At 39.0% G+C, this 7,413-nt stretch overlaps 1 long non-coding RNA gene across 2 annotated transcripts; it reads left to right on the top strand.

The window, feature by feature from the left end:
• Nucleotides 1-270: 270 nt before the first annotated feature.
• LOC127512145 (uncharacterized) lies at nucleotides 271-5,268 on the top strand. Of its 2 annotated transcripts, XR_007930136.1 has the most exons (10): nucleotides 271-1,102; nucleotides 2,706-2,753; nucleotides 2,837-2,909; nucleotides 2,999-3,064; nucleotides 3,630-3,690; nucleotides 3,842-3,892; nucleotides 3,982-4,026; nucleotides 4,111-4,172; nucleotides 4,328-4,392; nucleotides 4,500-5,268. It is a non-coding gene; the product is annotated as an uncharacterized LOC127512145 (long non-coding RNA). The 2 variants fall into 2 exon arrangements; XR_007930137.1 differs by lacking the exon at nucleotides 2,706-2,753.
• The last annotated feature ends 2,145 nt before the right edge of the window (nucleotides 5,269-7,413 follow it).

A 7,413-nucleotide genomic window follows, 5' to 3' on the forward strand; every position in this document is an offset into this window, starting at 1 on the left:
GTCATTATTTGTAACTAACTAGTCCTAGTTTAAGCTTTAATTACCCTTTTTAGTTTGCTGTTAGTAATGTTGCGTAGGTGTCTGTAGAGTGTGTGTATGTTAGTAAAATTGATCAATTAGTGACAGCTGCAGTGTGTTTGAGAAAGAGGAAAGCAGCATGATTAAAACACACACAAGGTCCATGTTTTTACTGTTTAACTAGTGATACTTCCTGGTATTACATCCTGCTAATTTTACTGTTATAACAAATAAAGGTGTAAAACAGTTGATTAGGTCAGTGAAATCTAAAAGTCATGTTGTAAAGTGATTAAAAACATCATGTGGCCTTTGCAGGAGACGGCAGCTACAGCGTCCCGGAGGACCAAACTGAAACCCAAAGAAGAAGCAGCATATTTTCATCCATCCTTAAAGATAAGGATGGATTTGAAATAAAATATATAAATGCATTTAAAGGTAACACAGTCCCATGTTTAAGTATTGTTTTAAATTTGCCCCTTTTCCTGACTAACGTGTCCTTTGATAGGTCAAGGAGTGTTCAGTTGTCGCCACTTCCAAAAAGGGGACTTCCTTGTTGAATACAGAGGAGAATTCCTTAATAAACAACAATATGAAAGAAGGCACAGAGTTTATCATCGTGCACTTGAAGTATTTTTCTTTGAATTGCGCTATAATATGGTAAGTATATTACAGTACCTCATTTACAATGTCTTGGAAAATGTACAAAGCTGTAGGTCAACCAGAGATACAAAGTCAGCTTTTTCTGACTCTATTCCAGTAGCAGTAATGATGAACTAGGATGAAGACTGGCCGGAAACATGATGTAATTATTCAGTGAAACCTGCGATGACTTATGAGATTCAGTCAGTGTTATTACAGCATGCAGTTAGTGTTGTGTTCTTGCTGTTTCAGGATTGATGCTGCCAGAGATGATGATTCTTTGGGCAGACTTGTGAATGATGACCACAAGAACCCCAACAGTAAAATGAGAATGATCACTGTGGACCGGAAGCCCCATCTCTGCTCATTCGCAGTAAAGGACATCAGTCCCGGGGAGGAGATAACGGATAACTACGGGGATTCTGACTGGCCATGGAGAAGCAAGGTATTTACAGAAATGATTTTTTTTACCTGCATAGTTTTCTGAGCAAATTAAGCTTCAACATATGGAGTGGTTTTGAATGTTCCCAGTATAGTCAGAGGTTTTAAAACACTGTTGTCAGACGCGGTCGGCAGCATAAGTTAGAGGCTCCCAGATGGTCTTACTTCCCCGAAATAAATACTGGTTATCCAGATAGGAAAAGTTGTCATTTATAGCATGAGAGGGGGAAACAGGAGAATGACAAAAGGAAAATCGCAACAAAACCCGAAGATAGACGATAAATCCCCGATTGAAAGTGGAGATACTGAGGATGGTGCTAGCAAGCAAGCTGACCACGAGGGCATGGACGCTATCCAGGCTAACATTATTGCCGAGATAAAGGCGGTCCGTTTGGACTTGAAAAAATAATTTATTGAAACAATGGGGCCACTAAAGAAAGAACTGGTGGACTTCAGGGAAGATGTTAGCCAGAAGCTAAGTGCTATCGTTACGGATTTAAAAGAAATAACCGACAGAGTCGAGGAGACGGAGCAGAGAGTGGCTGACATGGAGGAGCAGGGTGCAGAAAACAGTGAGTTGCTCTCCCACACTTTGGAGCTCCAAGACAAATTACAAGCTCGGCTGACAGACTTGGAGTCGCGTTCACGCAGAAACAACAGATACACATCCATGGAATCCCAGAGGGGGCCGAGGGAGACCATGTATACAACGCTGTCACCGATCCCTTGGAGCTAAACCACCGCAAGGTGCTAACCCGAGGTCTATGGTTGTCTATTTCCTGGAGTATAAAACCAAAGAGCTGGTGCTCTGCACCGCCTGGAAAAAGAATAACATCCAATGCGACGGAAGAAGAGTGTTCTTCAAGCAAGACTACCCAACCGAAATAGTTATGAAAAGAAAGGCTTACTCCACCATCAGAAAGGCACTTAAAGAACAGGGGCTCCGTTTTCAGACTCTTCACCGAGCAAAACTTAGAGTGTTTCTTGACACCAGTGCAGTTATCTACAACAGCGCGTCAGAGGCGATGGATGACCTGAAGAAAAGGGGATTGATGCCGAACGACGGGGCCGGGACCCCGGCGGAAGATTGTGCTACACCCGCGACGAGACAGAGACAACCTTCCTGGGAAACGGCAGGTGGTACATCACGTCGTCACTGGGAGGCACGTATGAAACACATCCAGGAGAAACTAAAGGGATTTCGACGAAACGAAGGCGCCATGAGTAACTGAGTAACTTTTGAAAAGACCGCCTGGTAAGAGCGTAGCCTATCATATGTCTTCATCGGTCCGTATTTCCAGGAGGTAATATGAGACCAGGCGAACTTTCCTATTCATGTAAGTTTGAGAAACTGAAATTGACCACATCTGGGAATTTATGCCTGTTTTTTCTATGTGGACAGCTCTGATTTTATGCAGTCAGAGATTTTGGTCCACGCTTAGAGGGGCCCCTTCCAGATGTAGGGCTTCCCCTCTAGTTTTGGAAGTAGAATTCATACTTCAGAGATGGAAGTCATTAATGTTAAGCGTTTGTGTTTATGTGTTAAGTTTCATTTTGTTTCACAGACAGAAGTTAAGGTAGAATTGATATCCACCCCCTCCCCACAGGTGCTGAATTCCTGCTTTTGTGTTCTGCAACAGATTGCCCTCTCACAGGTTTAACCTCAAAGTCTAAAGAGCAGAAATAAAGGCATTTTGATAAAATACTCAAAACTAACATTTTCCTTTTTTGTTTCCAGAATGTGGGCATCTATCCAGTTGTGACACGGTTACCTCCTATTTGTGCACATCCCCTGGACAGCTTACCTGTATGTAAGTTTTAAGCAGGTCTGGAATGTCTTTAAATATGTTGCATACATTAAGTCGCTTTTTTGTGTAAAATATTTTCACTATACTTATAGCCTGAAATTAGCAGCAAGGATGCTGTGGTCTTCCCATCTTATGTGCCAGGACACTGGATGCTGTGTGTGAGTCTGCTCAGATGTTGCATTACTTTAACCTACCAGTTGTCGTACAAAGAGAAAAAAGCTACATTTTGCATGTTATTCCTTGATATACTTTTCAGATCATGAAGCCAAAATTGAGTGAATTGTATTTTCTCAATTCACTGAGAAGCCCAGGTTTTGGTGATGGCACTAACATTGCCATATACAGGATTTGCCTAGAGTGCTTTGTCTAAAAAAATGTTATATTATGGTTCAGCCTGGTTCTGCATTCAGTTCTGTTCTTTTTTTTTTTTTTCTATTTCTATTGACTTTGTTCTCATCCTATACAATTTAAGAAACACACTTTACTTGAAACAATTCTATATTTATCAAAATTTTGTGAATATTTGCAATGAGAAAAAAGCCGTGGAAAAAGTAAAGGTTGGACAGTTCCCGTTAAACCTGCCTTTATTATTTTCTGTTTTAAATTTCCTTCACCCTATCAAATTTAGTTTTGCGGAGTAGTTCTTTAAAACCCTGTTTACTGTTTAGCTGTATGTAGGGAAAATCTTAACTTTTTTTTCTTCTTTCAAACGTGTTTTGACAGAGAAATTGCTCAGAGCCTCTGTCCTGGGCCATGGACCGAATTCTTCTCTGAGGACCTTGAGGTATGCTGTATTTTGCACTAAAAGTAATTAAAAATGTTTTTACCAGTCTTTAGGGAAGGCTTTAGAATAAATAAATTATTTCAGATTGTTGTGTGGTTACAAATCCTTAATTCATACATTTTAATGTACAAACATTTATACCTATGTCTAGGATGTTCCTCGACAAGAGCTGTCTTGTAGCTGTGGAGTCTTCACACTAATGGTAGGAGTAATTGGTTCTTTTGGTTCTGCAGATGTCATGGCAAAATTTAGCCCACATGTGCAGTAATTAATACTTCATTCATGTTACAGTATGCTCTCTATATCACCCTGGGGGGAACGTTTGACTTCTCAGAGGTGGGTTTACCAACCATATTAAAAGACATTCTGTAAGTTTGCGATTTATTTGTTTTGATAAACTTGTGCTTTTCCAAACTATAGTCAGACATGCCAAGTATTAGAAGATGGTGGTCTGCCCTTTTGCTGGAGATGTTCCCACCGAGGTATGCATTTTCCACCCTGGTATTCATCCCTTTCTGAAAATAAAGATGGTGAAATGTATTTACAATTGGTGATATTTTAAATTTGTCTTACCTGCATACAGTCAATCTTGATATTCTGTATTAGTAATGTATTTTTATGTCACAAATTCATCAAGATCATTCACAAAAAGCCAGCAAAGAAAAAAGAGGCGAATCAGGGCTGACAAGGGACAAGACACTGGTATTGTTTACTTTGTTTGAGGGGCTCCATTATTGATGATAGATGTTTGTTTGTTTGTTTGTTTGTTTTTCCTGAATTACTGATGTTCTATTATCTGTTCCTTGTAGTTGCAACCAGTGACACACCCCTGAACATACAGCAGGCATGTATTTGCCATTTTATTCAATCTTTAAACTGCAGTTGGATTATTATGACCACAACATTTGTTCCTCTACAGCTTCCTCTGCTAGTTCTTGGAGCAATCTTGCTGGAAGTTGTGGTTCATGATGGTGATGTTGCAATCCGCACCCTTTTGCCCTCACATACAGTTGCTTCTACAACATTGTGTGCATGGAAAGTTTCCGGCGAGAGGCTTACTTTCGGTGGTTGGACAGTAGGTTTTATTAGTGTCTTATTACCCTTCCCATCTTTCTTGATATCATTGTTAGGTAAATGCCAGCTCTGTTTGTTTCTTTCACAATTTACATATAACATTGGTCAGTACATTGTTGCACTTTAAAGGCAGTTGCCTGGGAATGAGATCAGCTGGATTTTTGTATACATTTATCAGGTGTGGTGAACTGGAAGGCATTTAGTGAGAACTTCAGAACCCTGTACAGGATTTGCCATGCGTTTGCTTAACATAAATAAAATACATAGTCCTCTCGCTCTCTGTTGCTCGTTTTCTGTGCTATTTAAATATTTTGAAGCGCAACAATATAATACTTACTGTTAAGGCATGATGGATGAAACATGGTTATGAATGATTAAAGATCATAGTTTTCTTTGAATAGACTATGCTGAATATTTCTTTTTTTATTTTTTTATTTTGTCACAATAAATAGTTTAAAGCCTTTTACATGTTTTATCTGTCTGACTGAATTACAATAATACTGAAAAGTAGTTAGGGTTAGGGTTAGGGTTAGCCTTCCCTTTCAGCAGTAACTGATCTGAGGTTTGACTGGGCTTAAAATGATCTGTCACACATTTCCTTTAGGCTAAGTATTCGTAAAGAAAATGTTGTATCAATGAGTAATATGTTTCCATATGTCTGCACTTAGGCACTCGGAAAAAGTGACATGCAGCATTCTTTTTTATTTCTAATATATATATATATATATATAATATAATATATATATAATTTCTGTACATAAATCATTGATCGCAAGAAAACGCGAAAGAAAAAAAAATGATGTATGGCTTTTCAGGGCTTCCATACTTTGTTGATTGGATTGTTAAAAACGCCTAATCCCTGTCTGAAAACACCCCAAAATGGGGAAATGCCCCCTTTTTGTTCCAGAAACTGGAATAAGAGGGGGATGAAGTAAAACAAATACTCAAGCAAAAGTGTAAAAGGTATAAACAAAAATGGTATAATACAAACAGCACAAAATAAAGGAGTAAAGACAAGTGCACAAATACAAGGGACAAACACAGTTTAAAATACAGAGAGGCAATAAAAGGGAATGCACAAGACAAAATCATACATAAATGGAAATACAAAAAAGCACATATTCTCAGATCAATTATAATTATGTTAGACAAGTAGTTTTACAATAAAACAATAGAAAGAGCCATAAAAAAGGTGGATAACAGTTGAGTTACATTATCGTGACTTAAAGCTGTTTGAATAAATTAAGTGTAAAAGGGCTTGATGACTGAACATAAAGGAAAAAGTAGCACTTCAGAAATGTGGAGAGCCTTTGCAAACATGCAAGCAAACAAACCATTAACAGCTTGTTATCATTGGTTTAATAGATAAACGCACAAATGGTCGACCTTCCCTCAAACTTTTTTATGTGCATAATGTTAAATACATCTTTGCTGCCAAATTTGCTTATAACCAAGTTTGGGGGACCCCTCTGATATCTGAGCTTGTGCTTTGGATATGCACCTGCAGGTGATTGACTCTACGCTGTTCTGTTCCTTACCAAGTAGTATATCTAACATTGGCTGATCAGAGGCTGCCTTGCAGAATAACCATATTCTCCAAAGCTCTTAAGGAACATGGCTCAACCCAATAAAGAGGTGAGTAGGAACAAATTAATACCTGGAGTCAAATTCAAAGATTAAAAAAAAAAAAAAATGAAATAAAAAAGAGCTCTCCACATTCCCAAAGTTCAAAAAGCAAATGAGGGTAGAAGAGCTTAATTCTGAAGGCTTACCTAGGTAAGTGCTGAAGTTGTAAATGACTACAAGTGAGGCCAATAAATACATTAATAAATTTATATAAAATATAAAAACATATACAGAGCATGGGTGGGTCTGTGATGGGACCCTCCCTGATCCCACACTGTTTCAAAACGGTCAGTTGAACGGATGGACAGTGCACAACCGTCTTCAGGTCCTCTGGACATGTTGATTGGATTTACAGAAACCCTATCACGAGGAGGCACAAAATCACTCTGGACTGTTCCCTGCTGGTGGATTGACCTGCCTAACTCAATTCAACTAACTAATTTTCAAGAAACGTCTATAGACGCATCTTTTTCAGCAACACTTGACCCATTAAAAGTGGGGTAAGCCATATTTCATAAACACCAACAACAAACATGTAACCAATCAGCATTAGGGGGTGTATGACGGTGGAAGAGACAGAACGAGCAAGAGGGAGATTTGAAGAAAGAGAGATGAGACACAATACAAAAGAGCTCAAAAGAATATCATTGCAATGGAGGTTTATGAGTAGGCAAGACCTTTAGGACCTGCATTAATATTAGAAAAGCTTTCCAGCGCTGGAGAGAGCTAAGAGGGAATGCCTGAAAACAGACGCGGAGGAGCTTTGACTCCTCTTCACATATCAGTAACACTGGGTTTGCGTGTCATGATCATCTGGAGCTGCTGTGCTGTTGGCGACTAACAACAAACTCTTGTTTGTATTTACTCTTGTGTACTGTACGTTCATTTTTTGTGCTTCCTTGTCATTCGTTCATCATCTGCGCTTTATTTTTCATGAAGCATTATTTTGTCAGCTGTGATAAACAGACAACCACTCTCCCACTGCGTGTGTAACAGAGGCCAGTTAGTAACAGAGGCCAGGCA

This window comes from Ctenopharyngodon idella, chromosome 5, assembly GCF_019924925.1.
Source record: "Ctenopharyngodon idella isolate HZGC_01 chromosome 5, HZGC01, whole genome shotgun sequence".
NCBI classification, from domain to species: Eukaryota; Metazoa; Chordata; class Actinopteri; order Cypriniformes; family Xenocyprididae; genus Ctenopharyngodon; species Ctenopharyngodon idella.